General features: G+C 55.0%; 1 protein-coding gene across 3 annotated transcripts in view; it reads right to left on the reverse strand.

Moving 5' to 3' along the window:
• The window catches only part of Gsg1l (GSG1 like), a 220,740-nt gene that overhangs the window by 75,248 nt on the left and 128,272 nt on the right, over positions 1-17,220 (reverse strand). The window lies entirely within an intron of this gene.

Below are 17,220 nucleotides of genomic sequence, written 5' to 3' on the forward strand. Positions count from 1 at the left end.
AGATGCTGCCACGGCTGCCTGCCACACGGACACTGCAGTTGCTAAGACAGCCCTGGAACAAGGACCTCGTTGGGCCGCTATCACCAGCTCCACGCCCAACGTATTCCACAGTTGGAGACAAATTTCCCTGTCGCTGACCCGGGACTCATGAGCTTCTCTGCTATTTGCATCCCACCTTGCGTACTACTTCTTCATTTACTCTGCATCCTATTTTCTAGAAATGATGTTTGCTACTTTCAGGGTTTTAACATTTCGGGTCTCGCAAAGAACCTGCAGCTGATTGGTCCAATCTGATCACCTGACCTAGAACTGACCAACCAAAGCCCTTCTCCAGAATCCGAGCAGAAAATCGCCAAACTACGCCGGGAAAGCCTGGCTCTGAGAGTCCAAGCATTCTGAGCCGGAAAGCTGGTTCCAGAGGTTCCTGAAAGGCAGCTGCATCCACAGCCCTTCTGAGGCTTTAGTGTTTAAACACTTTTGTCCCTAACATAGCATCACACCCCTTTTTCTCATTTGCAACTTTGTGGGCCTCCCCGCCCCCCACCCCCATATTATTCCCTCTTTTTCCTCATGCTCTTTGATTGGAAAGCATCCTTTCGGCTGGTCTGTGTGGGCCCTAGGCCCATGTCCCATGTCCTGACTCGATATTTGGGCATATGATCATTGCCAGCCAGTCAGAGCTCCATGACCCTCAAACTCCAGTCACTGACTCAGGAATGAAGCTTTCTATGCCTCAGTTTCCTCATCTGTAAAATGGGGATGATAATAGCACCTATCTCGTGATGTCCTTGTGCACGAGGGTTCATTTGCACAGCCATGTACACCGTTTATGGCTAGCACACAGTGAGGGCTCAAGCGGTGCACACACCAGGTGCACAGTAGGGCTCTGTCCAGCAGTGACTGCAAGTGGAGCCAACGAGCTTGCCAAGTAGGGAAAGGCTAGAAACAGAGGCAAAAGGGAAAAATGAAATTAGGGGCGCACATAAGACTTCTGAGCCAAGGGCCAGCCAAATAGCTCAGCAGATTAAAGTGCCTACAAGCAAGCGCAGGGGCCAGGGGCTCGATCCTGGGGCCTGCCGTGCTGGTCCTGCCCCCAGAGTGCGCTAAAACAGCATTGAGACTGGGCGTGTGGCAAGCGCCTGTAATCCCAGCTCTTGGGAGGCTGTAAACAGGCAGATCACTATGAGTCTGATCTAGTAGTGAGACCCTAAACACCCTGTAGACCCTTCCCTAAAATACAGAAAAGAAAAAAAAATGCTTCTGAGCCAAAGAGAAGATGCAACTGGAAACACATCCCTGGGCCTCATCTTCCCAGCCGTGCTGGCCTGTGGCCCATGCAAGGCCTCGCCTGGAGCAGGGTGGGAGCTGGCTTGAGTCCCCTGACCCAAGTCAGCACAATGAGAGCTGGTCAAGGGATTTTCCAGGGACTTCTAGGAAACAGAAGCCTTTCTTTCCAGTAGACTTGAGGCTGGAGGGATGAACACGCATTGCGTCCACTGCTGGCCACAAGAGCCTTTCTGAGAGGGAAGCCAAGGCCACGGACACCAGTGCAAGAGACGGGGGAGGCTCGTGTCCTAAGCACGCCATGCGAGCCCGGGATCCAGCTAGGCCTAAAGCAGCGAGTCTGTAGTTCTCTTCATCCCATGAACCGATTAATCACTATCTCTGCCAACAAGAGGCTGAGGCAGAATCTCTTTCACAAGGGCCCTCCTTCTCGGCATCCAGGATGTCCTTTCCTACGTCAGCTTTTACACAAGTGGTCCCTTGTACCAGAAAGGCCCAATGAGTGCTAGTCACCAAATTGTGTTGTCAGCTTTACATCCCCGGGACAAACTGCCCGAGATATGCCGCTTAGAGGAGGGCAGGCCTGTTCTGGCTCTGGGTTCCAGGAGCTCTCACCCGCGGGCGTGGCCCTCTCCCTCTGGACCCGAGGCACAGCTGAATGTCACAGCGGGGCATGTGGTGCAGCACAGCCGCTCTCCTCACACTAAGCAGGAAGCAGAGGAAGGGAAGGGCTGCAGGCCCCGGGGTCCTTCACAGCAGCCCCCCCAGGGGCCTACTTGTTCCCACTACACCGCCTCCTGAAGTTTCTACTGCTTCCCACCAGAGCCACTAGCTAGGAGCAGAGCCTCCAACCGACCAGCCTTAGGGGCCGCTCCACATCCCAGCTGTAACACAAGTGAAGCAAAAGCAAATTCTGAGTCCCCGCTGTGCCCTGAAAGTCAGATCCCACAATGCTCATCACCACCAGGGGGCTTTCAGTGATAGAAAAGTCCTCCCTGCTCCTCTCCCCTCCCCCTCCCCATCTCCTCCCCTTCTCTTCCCCTCTCCCTTCCTCCTCCCCTCCCTGTCCTCCTCCCTCTTCCCCTCCCTTTCCCTCTCCTTCTCCCCCTCCCTTTCCCTCCTCTCCTCCCTCCCCCATCTGCTCCCCTCCCTCTCTCCTACAAAAATATTCCATCTCCTGGGCAATCCCTTGGATTTGTGTAAGTGAATGGTGCACACCCGACAGCCTGGATGTTGCTAAAACACCGCTGGCACCACATGGTCATGGTCCAAGACCCTCATGGCAGCTGAGAGGCAGGGAATTGAGGGAGGGCTGGGACCCGTGAGGGGATGGATGGTCGTCCAGGGCTCGCCCACCCACCAAGCGCCCTCTGCCCCTTCGGAGCTGCTGGTGCTTCTCCTGCTTCCTTTGCAGCCACCCTCCCCATGAGCACCACAGGGGCAGCTGCCTCCTCTACCTGCCTGCCCCCTGGGGATGGCTCCTCCAGCCCCATGAGCCCTGGGCTAGGCTTCCTCGCCTTGCCCTCAGCAGGTCCAGCTCTCCTCAGGCAGATAGGAGCTGGGCCCTGGCAGGCTGGGATCTCCAGAACTAAGTTAGCTATGGAGAGCCAGGTCCCGGAACCACAGGTGCATGCTGGGATGGAGTCGCTCTTCTTCACTGGTGTGTGCTAAAGCCCTTTCCTTGTCTTCTTGCTGTGATCCTGAGCATCAGTCTGGTTGTGTTAGTACACTCAAGCCAAGGAAATGAGTGACAACAATAATAGCAAGTGTCACTGCTGTTTGCTAATAGCTGCATCAACAGTCACCACAAAGGGTGGCCATGCTGAGGCCCCATTCTGTGCCAAGTCATGCTGGGTGACAACGGCATCCCAGCCAATCTCCTGGATCACTTTGGGTGCACTTCTGCCATCAGAGGATTGCTCTGCCCATCGCTGTTCAGAGAGTGACCGAGACCATCTATGCCTATCCCCGTGCTCGCCAGCAGCCCTGTCCTCCAGCTCTGCCTGGGCCAACTCGGAGCTGTGACCCGTGCTCGAAGGGGGCTTCCCTGGAGGAAGGCCCCACTCTTGTCCTAACCAATTCCATTTTCTCTCTCACCTGTCCTCCTTCTCTCTTTCTCCAGAGTCATTTCTCCTCCTCAGCTTATCTCAAGTTCCAGGAACAGAGGCCTGGCAGGCTGACAGCCTCCTAACGGGAAATTGCCCCCTCAAGCAGAATCAATGTCCCTGGTACCTAGTACCCTGTGGAACCAGGCCTGAGGTGATGGTCACCCAGAGCACAATCTGACCAAGATGGTGTAACTATGCATGCCCCCCACCGTTCTTCCTTGTTTCTTGTTTACTTTTTTTTTTTTTTTTTTTTTTTTTTTTTTTTGGTACGAGGGATCAAACTCAGGACCTTGAGCTTGCCAGGCAAGTGCTTATGCCACCAAGCTATCTCTCAGCCCCTTCCCTGTTTGCTCTTGTAGCTACTATCAGCACCCAGAGGGCAGGAATTAGGACACTAGTCCCGCATTCTTTCCAACAGTGGCTGCAATGAATAGATTCATGCTTTACAATTTGGTCATGGTGAGTGGCCGAACCAAGTCTCTTGGGCCCGGATTATCCCAATGAAGTCCTACAAATCTTCTGCAGAGTCAGACCAGCATGCCGCTGTCCCCTTCACACCCTCCTCTGTCCTGCACATGTTCCCAGCTCTCTTGCAAGTGTCCTTAGGGAGCTGTCCTGCCTAGAGGACAGTTGGCATGTGAATTCTCCCCTCAGGGCTACCTGGAAAATGAGCTGAGAGGGGCGATTGATCACATGGGTCACCTCCCCACCATGACCTCCTGCCAGGATCCCCAAGGCCAGATCTGAGCCGGGGTATTCTGACTCCTGAAAGGTATAAAGGGTCCCCATTCACAGAGGAGGAAAGAGGTTCCCAGAAGGACACTGTGGGCAGCGGGAGAGATGGGCTCCCAGGCCCCCCAGCTCTAGGAAGCACCTAGGTAGAGTGCAGCTGGCAGCGGGGAGAGCCACCTCAATGTCCCACTGCCTGGGTCTCAGGTCAGGGTGCGTAGGGGGGCGAGGTGCAGCACCCTGGTCAGTACCACCTCCTGGCTGTCCCCCACATCCAAGCAATTCCCAGGATAGGACTCTGGACGGACTGCCCTGAGCCCCCTGAGTTGAGGGTTTGGTCCTTTGGGTCCCATGATTCTGAGGCCAGCTAGCCACAGGAGATGGCCTGAACACCGCCGTGGACATGTGCAGGCTAGACAGGGGAGACAAGACCTGACCCAGGCTGACAGGCAGGAAACAACATACTGAGTGGCTCAGTAAGGGAACACTGCATGCTAGAGGAAAGTGGAGCATGGAATGGGAGGAGCCCAGGCCTGGAGGAACCTGCGGGAGGCTTCTGCCACCACCCTCACCAAACAAAGGGGGCCAAGGCCTCCTCTACAGCCTATGAGGCTGACGACAAGTGGGTGAACTCGAAATGCCCTAGTGGACACACTCAGCAGTCTGGGGTCCTAGGAGTGTAGGGACTGTGAAGAGGGAGGCAGCAGGCAGGGCTCCATTTGTCTCGTGGATGCCCGAACAATGACATTCACTGCCCAGGGTGGGAGGACACCGAGGCAGGAAGGTTCTGATGTCTGGCAGCCTCCATGGGCTCAGATAGCTCCAACAGCACTGCCCAGGAGGCAGCCAGAGCTCAGACAGGGGCAAAATGGGAGCACTCGCTGTGACTGTCAGACAGATGGCAGCTGGGAGCTGGCCAGTCTCTGAGGAGCACATGCGCCTGGCACAAGAGAATCAGGAGGGAGGGGCCCCAGGCCCACAAGGGAGGAGGCAGCTGCAGGGGCTGGGGGTGCAGCAGACGCAGCAGGTAGCGCCAGCCTTCAGTGGGCCCCTCTCCCCGGTGTGGCGCCTGTGTCTCTGCCAGAGTTGCCCTGGTCAGCAACCCCCACCCCACCCTCAAGAGGGGGTCAGTCCCACCCTGAGACAGCCACTACACCTCCCGAAGCAGGTGACCCTGTGGAGCACCGCCGACTTGGTGGTTTCTTACAAATGGCTTCAAATGATGTTGAGGCCTCAAATCAAATTGAACCTAAGAGGAAAGAAGGAGTGATCCACTTTTCCCTCCTGTTACCTCCGTCAGAGTCTCCAAGTGGCGCTGATGGGTCCTTAACATCTTCTCAGCACCTGTCTGATTTTTTTAAAGCCAGAGGGTGGGCCTCAGGCTCAGAGTCCTCCACAGTCAGTCTCAGTACCAGGAGGACTGGTACTTCCTGCCTGTACCGGTGCTTCACCAGGGCCCCAGCCCTCCCTGGAGCCCACCAGGGTGGCTGCTCTGTGTTCCTGCACTGCCCTTAGCCCAAGACCTGCCCTGCTCCAACCCACTGGGTCAGCCCAGCAGGAGGAGTGAGAAATCCCCATCCTTCTCTGCTCCTCCCTGGCCTGTGCCACCTCTGGCCTGGGCTTTGTTCTCCTGCCCAGACAGTGCCCCATGGCTGCCCTCCCAGCCCAGGCTCTCACCGGCTGCAGAATTCACCTTTCTTCCTCCTCCAGGCAGGGGCAGGCCCCGCTTCTTGCACCTACCAGCCCTGCTAGCCACCTGCCCAGGAGCTCTTTTCTCCAAGTGCCTTCTTTCCCTGGGTGGATGTGGGATTCCTGCAGAGACCCTCACTGACCTACCCTTGCTGCCCCACCTGAGTAGGCTCTAAGCCAGTGGTCTCCTCGCAGCCCTGGCCAGCGCCATCAGCATCCTCTTGTGCAGACCGAGGCCACACGGTACAGATTCTGCTGAATCGGAAGCTCTGGTCTTAAGGCCCATTCTATGTTGTAATGGGCCCCACAGGTGACACTAATGTACCACAGGTTTGAGACCCACTTTACTAAAGTCCACCTTTAAGTGACGTATAAAAAATTATGTCGATTTAAGGGAGAACTGAGCCAGTGCCAAGGTGGCAGGTGTTCGTGTGCGGCAAACCCAGAGCAGTTAGTATGGGAATAATTAAACGCCCAGGAAACAGAGCTACATGCCTGGCCTGCGGGGTCTGCGCCCTTGTTACTGCTGTGGGACTCTAGCACCATGGACAGCGAACAGGGGCGGGGCAAAGGGCCGGCTGCCCTGGCTGAGCCATCTGAGCCGGCCCTCCCTGATTCAGGGAGAGGCCCCATAATCACCCGGATGATTGTCCCCAGTGTCTGCAACTTGCCACTAATGGTTCGATTTGCAGCACTGAATGGGTGACCTTCAGGGGCAGAAGAAATGAAATGATTTCTCATCAGGTTCGGGGCCTGCAAGGTGGCAGCTAATCCTGTTAGCTGCACTTTTTGCCTTTTTAAAAAACAGCTTCTTGAGGCCCACTCTGACCCTCCATTGATGGAATTGATGGGTTTGCAAGAACGATTTCCCTTCCGCCCCATCCCTGCCTCTGGAGAGTTGCCAGGGCCATTCCCTGCCTGAGATGAAGACACGGGCGGGTCCAAGACTCGGCTGCTGACCTTGCAGGGGCCCTTACCACTTGGTCCCTCGGGGATCTTATTGCAAAATGGGCAGCACAGGCAAGTCACGAGCACCCAGTGAGACAGTGCCCAGGAGTCACACGAGTTTGACATTCAGAAAGTATTAGAAAAAGTTAAGACCCATTATTACCTGTGAATAGCAGTATTATTAGCAATTACAGCCAGCTGTTGTTAAAGTGAGAGATGCATTCTGCCTTACAGGATGGTGTGGGGCAGTTGAGTGACAGCATCTTTTTTTTTTTTTTTTTTTTTTTGCCAGCTCAGCCCACCCTGAGGGCAGAGCTGGGGGCACAGCGTGTGGTACTAGGGATCGAATCACAGTCCCCTGCACCTGCCTAAGCTTGCCTACGCAGGCGCTTTAGACCACTGAACTATCTCACTGGCCCCAAGAGCACCTTGATAAAAGCAAGACACACCATAAATACAGGCGGAGGCTGTGCCACTGGCACAGGACGTGTGGCTCTAAACTCTTTTTTACAAGAAGAATGAGCATAAGCGAAGTCACAATGCAAAGTGTAGTGTAGAGAATGCATAAACCAGAGGCGTAGCTGTTTATGAGCAACTATGCGCCTTGCATGATTGTACTCAGATAGACCAGATGCCACTGGTATCATGACCGGCAGGTGCCACAGTGTGATGTAAGATGGCTATGACGTCCCTAGCACACAGGAATGGTTCAGCTTTGCTGTAATCTTCTGGGACCACTGTGGTGCTGGCTGAAAGGGGCCAGGTGGGTCTGCGAGGAACCAGCAGTGTGTCCCCTGTCTTAGGGTCAGCCCCAGAGCAGCTGCACAGCGGTGACAGCATGGGGACACAGCCCAGCAGCGATGCGCGATGCCTGAAATGTTTACGAAAGGTGGAAGGCAGAGAGTGCGCGTCGTGGCCCACACCGGCCCACCGGGCTGACTCCCGGCTCTGGAAGTAGCTAACTGGAGCACTGGGAAGGTGCCGTGACCCAATCTGGCCTCAGCCTTCTCACCTGTAAGGTGGGTGGGTATGAGTCGACTTCATGGGACCAGGAGAGTGCACTATGAGTCACTGGCTCACCAGAGGCCCTGCACAGTGTCAGCTGCGCCCCACAGGGCAGAGCCAAGAGCACCGCGAGGCCTGGGACAAATGCTCATCAGCCTTTAGACAAGTAAAGCCACTCTGCAGATCATAGGGGAGTTGTTGCCAAGTCACATGAAATCCCTAGACATAGTGGCATTCTAGGAGAAAACATTTTTTTCTCAAAAAAAAAAAAAATCCATCAGTTTAATACATAAGATCAATAAGCCAGGCACCGTTGCCTGCAGCTGTGAGATCGGGGACACGCCCCTGCACTGAGCATGTGGCATCACATTAAGGGCGCGAGCCAGACCTCCAGGCTGGAGCCCCTTCTGTGACAGCTGCTGTTTTCAAAATGTCAACATCGGGAGCTTAGAGAAGAAGAAGCCAGGGGCCTCCAGGAACCACAGGGAGCAGCTCCTTCTGCAGATGAGCGAGCTCAGGTCTGGAAGAGCCGCAGCCACAGAGCACGCTGGGGGCCGAGTGGGACGGGCAGCACCTTCCACCGCGGGGCCGTCTTGTGTCATGCAGTTGGCTAATGAGTTGGCTCCGCCAGAGGCAAAGGGGCTGAGGTTTAGGGGGAAGGGATGAGGCAGTGTGACCCACGGCTGGTGACACTGCCACACATCAGCAGCAGCCCGGGTTCTAAGCCTGATGCTGAAGACCTCTGAAAGCTGCCTCTGCCGCCCTGGGCCTTGGTCCCCCACTCTCATAGCATAAATACATTCTCAAGCCACCAAGAAGCTGAAACCAGCTTGCAGAAATGTCTTGATTGGCCCACACAGTATTTTTTTAAAATATCTGAATTCATCATCAGCATTTAAAAATAGGAAACGTCGTATAAAAATCCAGATTTCAGGATTTCATTTGCAAACCGCACGGCTGCAGCGGTCCTGGACATCTGCGCTTACACAGGGACACTGTGAGGCTGAGTCAGGGACATCCCTGGGCCAGCGGAGGCCCACCCTGCCCCTCAGCCTGCCGCAGCCCTGCCTGACTTGCATGAGCACTTGAATTCACAGGCTCCCTATGACTGACTGAAGCCACTTTTTTTCCTTGATGCTGTGATGCATTTGAAGAGCCTGGTGGTCTCCTCATAGCAACATGATAACGGCAACTGGCGGCTCCAGCTTTCTCTGGATTGAAGGCTCCAGTGAACACCACAGCTTCCCATGCATGAGGGGGTCAAATCTCAGATTAGACCAAAATGCAAGGCTCTCGGTTCATGCTCCCAGAGCGGCGAATCCAGGCCGAGAGTACGGATCTGACGGCTTGTCCAGAGTCATCTTGCACATTCCACCCCTTTCCACGGAGGCCCAAGGTTACAGAGAGTGATCTAAAGTTGTGATGCTCTGAGCCCTCCTCTGATGAGTCAGGAAACCTCTTTGACTGTGCTACTGTGTGGGACACACAAAGGCACTGGGTAACAGAGCCACCACATTGGGGACAGAGTGCCACCTCAATGTGAAACGTGCACTCTTCAGAAACACGGGCCCTGGGCAGGAAGTTTCCTTCATAGCTATCCTTGAGAGTCACCCTTCTATACAGCCTTGTGACTCTCAGTGGAAGCCCTTCACCCTCACCAGGAGCTGGTGGGAGGTGCAGCCCCCCACCCCTGGTTTCAGATCCCTGTAGATCACCAGATCCCTGGTGACTTAGATGCACATGTCTATGACTTAGATGCACATGTCTATGTATGGCATTCAGGGCCCTGATAAGTGAGTCCCAGGCAGCCCTGCTCACCTCCTGCCTCACACCAGCCAGGAAGACAGCTGTGGATGGGATACCCACATGCTCTCATGCCTCCACCACTTCCTCCACCTTGGGGCACCCCCAAAGATGTCCCACATTATCATCCCCAGACTATGAATATACCACCTCGCTTGGCAGAGGGGATTCTAGATAGGATTAAGATCTTGAGATGGGGATGTCATCCTGGATTATGCAGGTGGGCCTGGGCCTCATGTCACCACAAGGGAAATTCTAAGACAAGGGCAAGAAGGTCAGTGTCAGAGGTGGGAAGGTGACTACTGAGGCAGAGCTCAGGGTGATGGGGCCACAAGCCAAGGCATGCAAGGACCTCTAGAACTGGGAAAAGGCCAGAGATCAGGTCTTCCTGGAGCTCCCAGAAAAGCACACAGACCTGGTGATACTTTGTGCCCCATGAGACTGGCTTCAGAATCTTGGTCCCCACGCTCTTTTAAGCCATCAGATTTATGGTCATTGGTTACATCCGCAATAGGAAGAGTACACTTCCTTTCTTTGCTCCAGGTCACCACCTCCAGGAAGCCTCTCCTGATCTCCCCACACCCACCATCACTCCAGACAGACCCCGGCGCAAAGGAAGCTGGTCTACCACATGCACGTGTTGCCTCGCTGTGGTGGGAAGAGCCCAGAGCGCGGGCCACGCAGGTCTGCACTGGACCTTGACCCTCACCTGAGCTCTCCCCATGACTGGCCTCACAGGGTTTCTGCACAGGTTAAAAGAGACAATGGCCGCAGCCTGCCCCGCCTCGTCCTTGGCACACAGGTGGCCCCGGGTAGAAGCTGGTGTATGCAGCTGACGAGCCGGCCACGGATGGGAGTCTGTACCCGCTCAGGAGACTCACAGTGGAACAAACTAGTTTATCATCGGGACGGACTCTGACAACGCCTTATTGGCCCCAGAGTTCCACAGGGCTCTGGTCCTTGTCAATTCAGAGCTGTCTCTGCCAGACGTGCCCTTTAGAAATGGCTCTGCTGGAATCCGGGGACAGTCACTGAGCATTTGAGATGTGTCATGGTGACCTTGGCCTCCAGCATCAGGCGATGGTGATTTTTCTTTTTCTTCAGGAATCAGAAACTGACCTTGAAATAAGCTGTGGTCCGCGGGGACTGGGCTCGAGGTCAGCAGAGGGAGGGCGGCCGAGAACACAGAGGACAGGTGGCTTTCTGGCCACACAGGCCCCAGCAGTCCCTGCTGGGCCAGCTTGGTGATTCCTGCCAGCTCCCGGGGCCTGCCTGTCCCACCCCAGCAAGGGGCTGCTCTGCAGGCAAAGGGTCGGAGACATGGTAGAGCAGAAACTGCAAACGTGCCTCTCCCTCCTTCCCTCCCTCCCTCTTGTTTGTCACAGTCCCTGCCCCCACCTCTCATCCCCGCCCCACAGCCTGAGGCCTGCAGCCCAGCGACAGCAGGGTGAGGGTGGGGCCCTGTTACAGTCTGCCTCTAGAGGCCCCTCAAAGCCTGGTCCTAGGTGGAGCTCTGCGGAGGTGGCTGGATCCAGAGCATGTGTGGATGCTGGGATTCAGGGCGCCCACACCCTGGGTGACGGTGGCACCACCCACATGGCGGGGAGCCTGGAAGGGACTGAAAAATAGCAGCAACAAAGCAGTCCTTCTTAGCAGAGCTGGAAGACAGGAAGAGTGGGCCAGGCGGCCGCAGGCTGTGAGGACAGGACCAGCTGGGGTCCAGGAGGAGGCCCAGGGGCCATTGGTGAAGGCTTGCACCTAGCAGGCCACCTCATGGCCCTCCGGCTGCCACCTATTGCTCTCCGTGGCCCAGAGGAAGGGAAACTGAGGCACAGAGAAGTCAGCCCAGACCACGGCTATTGAGAGCAGAGCTGAGACTGAAAGCTCAGCTCCCGTCACCCGGGCGGTCCCTGGGCCTCAGGCTCACTTGTGGCCACGCACACTCGAGGAAGGGCCACAGAGTCCATCCTGTGAGTGAGGACGGTGGCACAGAGAGGGACACTGACTGGCTTGAGGGCACACAGCATTGGCGAGGGCAGGCGAGCATGGTGCCCAGGCCTTTCTGAGCTGCTCCACGGCACTGAAGGGGCCGCTCTCTGCTCCTTGCCCTGGCTGCTGGCCCTCTGGGGCCAGTGAAGCCTACAGTCCTTCTTGCAAATAACGCCTTTAAACTCACAGAGCAAATATACAGAGACTGGCAAAGGAAGCCAACGAAGCTGAAACGGGGCTACGAAAACATGCTTTAAATGAGATGTGTAATAGTAATGTATGTGCCTCGTTATGAACGCACGACAACAAGATCTAATAACCACTGTCACTTCAAAGTAGCGAGGAAGGAAGCCGTATCTCGGGATATCTGCAAACCTTCTAGGTCACAGGAAAAGTCTGTGAATTCTGTCAGTGACCAAGGCCCAGGTGCAGAAGTCCCGGCACGACTCGTCACCTCCACGCATCACAGAGGCAAATGTAAAAAGCAAACTGCCAACAACAGGCTGCCGGACCCAAGGCGGATCTTCCGCCGCCCAGGTCCTACGCTCCCCTGAATCCTGCTTGCTCAGCACTTGGCTAAAATCTCTGCTATAGCAGCCGCTCTTTGTTCAAATGCAGAGTCCTGGGCAGACCCTTTCCCAAAAACTCCAGTGCTGCGGGACGAGAGGGGTCTGGGATGTGCGTGCACTCGGAGCAAGTGCCTTGGAAGGATCTGAGGTATAGCCCACGTCATGACAAAGAAGCACCCTTTAAACATACAAATATAAACTGGGAGTGCAGGGACCTGCTTACAATCCCAGCACTCTGGGAAGCTGAGGCAGGAGGATTGCAAATGGGAGCCCAGCCCAGGGAACTTAGCAATTTATCAAGATCCTGTCTCAAAACAAAAAAATTTACAAAGGGCTAGAGATACAGCTCACTGAGAAGGCCGTGAGTTCAACGCCCAGGGCAGCAAAAATACATACGTACATCCAGGCTCGGCTGCGGCAGCACGTGGGGGTGCTGCACTGCGCTCAGAACAAACTCCACTTGGCTTTTGAGGTTCTACCACACTGGTGGGCGACGCCTGCCCTGGGGTGTCCCCTGCACGTCTTAGCCACCAGGCAACTCCCTCCTATCGCAGCACTTCAGGGTCTCGGCACCAGCCGTACCCTCTGCCCAGGAAGCTCTGTCCCCAGCGCTGTTGCTTCATCTGCAGCCCCCACCCCATCACACATGCACACGCACGCACATGCACGCGCACACGCATGCGTACGCGCACATACACGCACATGCACGTGCACACACTTTTTACCATCCCTGAAAGCTTTCTCCTGCCCTCTCTGATCCTTGAAATGACTCCATGTATTGATTCTTTATGTCTGGCCTGCCCACCTCTGTAAGCAGGGTCCTCCAAGGCAGACAGCCCACTCTGTCTTGCCCAGTGCCATCTTCTGAGATGCTGCCTGGCCTCGGCGCAGGAGTCACGTGGTAAACCCAGTTGTCCCTGGAGACAGCTCCTTGGGTACCACACTCCATGGATGCTCAGGCCCTTGTATAAGATGATGCAGTGGTTGCGTAGATCCTAAGCACATCTTCCTGCAGGTTTTAAATGTCTCCAAATGACCTACAAGACCTAAGACACTGAAAATGCTATGTAAATGCCTGCGACACTGTATGTGGCAGGGAGGCTCACGGGAGTCAGTCCGTATTCGGTACAGATGCAATGCTTCTACCTCCAGGGCTGTCAGGGGGAGCCCGTGATGTCTGGGGGTCGGGTCCCAGGGCCCAGGCAAGCTGATGAGCACAGCCTTTCCCTTCCCCTTCGCTGCTGGGTACTCAGCAGCTGGAGGAGTCGGAAGGCAGAGACCAGGAGGCGAACCAGCTGGGCACCAGTGAATGGGCTGTGGGCTGAACAGAGCGAGGCACAGCCAGGCTAGGAGGCCCAAGGGTCTGGAGGCAGTGCTGCCTCTCAAGGGTCTTGGGGGGATGAGAAAGGCCCAGGAAAGGGAGTTGGGGGCTGTCTAGATGGACCCAGAGGCCAAACTCAGAGCCAGAAGCAGAGAGAGGAGGCTACTTTGTCCCAAGGCAGCAGAGAGGCCAGGGGACATCCAGGGTCTGATCTGTGTGTCCGAGAACTTGCTACACAGACAGAGAGGAGAAGCAGGAGTCAGCCTGCCTGTGGGGGCCACTGTGGGGACCCTGAAGACACAAGATCTCTTGCAGGAAGAAATCACAGCTTGGGTGGCTCCAGGCAAGATGCGGCCACATTCCACTGATGTGTGTCCCACAAGGACAGTACCTAAAGGGCTGTAGAACTCTTGCATGGCTCTGTCCCTCGGGTACCCGCCACATCCTAGCTAGAGCAGATGGTGGGAGGGCTGCAGCCGCTGAGACCCCTGTCCTGTCAGGGCCATGACAGAGAACAGCCCCAAAGGTAGCAGGAGCCATGAGGGTCCAGCTCCACAGGGCAGCCCGAGGCAGGGACTCAGGACAGAGTGCCATGTTCTGCCCAAGCTCTGGGCTCCGCCCTGCTCCATGTGCTGCACAGCATGTCAGACCCTTGCAGGTCAGGGTCGCAGCCACCCCCTGGGCGAGGGCCATTAGCCCCAACCTCCTGCCCTCCCCTTCCCATAGCCCTCGCTCACCTCCTTCCAAAGGGGCCTCCTTCTGTTTCCCAGCGGCAACAGACACATTCCTGCCCTTCTACTTGCTCCTACTGCCTGAAGTGCTCCTCCCAGGGCTGCTCCGGCCTGGATCTGGTCTGTCTCGGTGGAACCTCCACATCCCCTTAAAGGCCGCTTCTCAGTGCTGCCTTCCCCGACCCCACTGGGTAAAGCTGTCAGTGCTTCTCCCCACTACACTCAGCTTCTTTCCCCCGCAGCCAGAATGTATTGCCAATTGGCAGCCAGAGGGATCTTTCTAGAATGTAAATCAAATCTCCGCTCCCTGTGGGCCTCCAGGGATCCCTCACATCTCCCATCACATTCAAAATAAAATCCACGCTTTCCCCCTTTCTCTTCTCCAGCCTTTGTGTCTCCCCTCTCCCAGGGACCCCCATCCACAAATAAATGAACCTCTTTCCCACCTCCAGGCCTTTGACGTGCTCTGACAGAAATACAAGCACAAGAAATCTCTCACTTTACTCCTTAACTACAGCACGGGAAAATAACAAATAGGAACTGACACTCTGCTTCCACAACAAGACAACAGACAGGACCCAAAGGGACATGGTAGCAGCCACAGCCACCAGGAGGGCCTCACCTGAGGAAGGCACAGAGTGGCTTCCCCCACCTGGTGGAAATTCGCTGTCAGGACCACCAGATTGCCAACTTCCAAAAGAAGCCAGACATCCCGATTTGTACATGAACTGCCTCCATTTGGATCAACAATAAATGTTTTCCAATGTCACAGAGTCCATAACACACGTGGCCTTAGTGGTGTGGCCCTGGGACACCAGTTTGCAGCTCTTGGTATAACTAAGAACCTCAGTTGTATACCTGAACACTCTGCCCCATGTGCAGATGGAAAACATTGGCCCTAGAGAGCGAACACGATTTGAACAGGTCATCCAGCTTGGAGCGGGGCACGGGCTCCAGCCTCCCCTATCTGATGCTTAGCAGCTGACTTTGTTTTGTTTTGTTTCTGTGGCACTGGGGATTAAATCCAGTAGCCTCTGCTCTGAGCTGCATCCTCTTCATTTTTTTTAAGACAGGATTTTGCTAAGCCCTTAAGTTGCCCAGGGTAGGCTTGCACTCATGACCCCTCTGCCTGGCCTCTAAGAGCGCAGGCATCACAGGTGTGCACTACCACAAATAGGTCAGCAACTGTTTCTTTACCGCCCCAGCTAGAACACACAGAGAAGGAGATGTCATTCGAGTTGATTTTTAAGATACAGGCAGCAGAACGAACAGAAATGTCTCTGAGCAGAACTCCTCTTGCAGAATGCAACGGAGCCGATCCTCTGGCCAAGGACGACCCATCCCGCAGGGGGCAGAAAGTCGTGCAGGGCCCTCTCTGAGGTTCGCATACATTCAGAATCTCCCTTTTAGGACCGGGGAACCAGACAGCCCTTTTCTCGCAGCCCCTCCCCCAGCCCTCACCTGGACCAAAGCGATCCTGGCTTTATCGGTCTGGCAGAGGAGTCTAAAAATATCCCGACTCACCAACGCAGGGCTTTTACTTTCTCATCTGGGAAGCACCCACAAAGCTTTTGCCAATATAAATGGCATTTCCTTCGGTATTTTTAAAGATCAGACAATCTGAGGGAAGAAGCAAGCTGGATGGGGGCCTTGGAGACCACAGCTCCCAAAGGCTTCATGTTTCAAGTTACACACACACACACACACACACACACACACACACACACACACACAATTTTTAAGGAGGCCCAAAAGGTTAAGCTTCTAGACAGTTCACAATAGAAGGAACCAACCTAGTCAAAATCATACAGAAAAAAATAGATTCCACTTCCCTAGTAATAAAATCTAGATTAAAACACCCATGAGGCAGCTTTGGAAGCAGGCGCATTAAGCAAAGATTTTTCAAACAAGCGTGTCTGTGGAAGATGGTAAAAGGAAAGAGGATTTCCCTCAAAGAAGCATTTATTTCTCATTCGGAAGCCTTGCGAATTTCCTAGGTTTCTTCACAGACAAGAAGGGCTATGCGATTTGTCCCGGCTACGGGGCTCTGGGCACATATAACATGTGTGGCTTTTCGGACAATGCAGGCAAAAGCAACTTTGAGGCCTTCTGTTCTCCACAGCTGCCCATAATCCCAGCATACGAGAAGACGGGGCAAGAGGACCATAAATTCCAGGCCAGCCTAACGACAGAATGAGAACCTGCCCCCCCAAAAAAATTTTTAAAGGTGCACCCATTAACCTGGGCCCCCAAAAGACGGTGTCTGCTTCCGTCTGGGGCTTCGGCACCTGGTTGTTCCTCTGAAATGTTTCTTCTTTCAACCCTAATGCAGCTGGCACCTTTTTTGCATTCAGGTTTGTGCCTAAATCCCAGCTCCTCAGAGGAGAACCCCAAACGGTTCACCCTGCCTATCCATCCTCCCACGCTCCTCTCCTCTGGGGGTCCTATTAGGTATCTGTTGCATTGTTTTCCAACAGCTCTCCTGTTTTTGAAATCCTTTCAGCCCAGTTTCCTCATCAAGTAAGACCCAACCATTTCTAAGCGCCCGCTCCTCTCAGGTAGGAGAGATGCTTGGGTCGAACTTGCTTTTTCCATCCAGGACCCATAGAGTTCCATCCTCACACTCCTCCAGGTCCTCTGTGATTGGCTCACAGTGGACATGTGACTATATCTGAGCCAATCAGAGCCAGTCCTGGGACTTTGCTGAAGCCAGTTGCCAAGGTGCTCCCTTAGCGTGCTGCAGGGGCTGAGTGCATTCTGTGGCCTAGAGACCCAGCTGTGCACCTAGAGCGAGATCTTGAACCCTGAGTCACAGAGCCAATAAATTCCTCGACAGCTTCAAACTGCCTACGATGAGTTTTCTTCCTCTTGCAGCAAGAGCAGCCTCCCTGTGAGGACGGAGTCTGTCCCAGCTCAAAATGCTTGCCCATCTTATTGGTCAGTCTCCCCCGGGGCTGCAGCTCCAGAGGCCCAGTGCAGGACCGGGGTCCCTCTGCCCTCGGCTGCCCTGCAGCGGCCCCAGCCAAATGATCAGGGAAGACCGA

This window comes from Octodon degus, unplaced genomic scaffold (genome assembly GCF_000260255.1).
Source record: "Octodon degus isolate 3935 unplaced genomic scaffold, OctDeg1.0 scaffold00001, whole genome shotgun sequence".
Classification (NCBI taxonomy): domain Eukaryota; kingdom Metazoa; phylum Chordata; class Mammalia; order Rodentia; family Octodontidae; genus Octodon; species Octodon degus.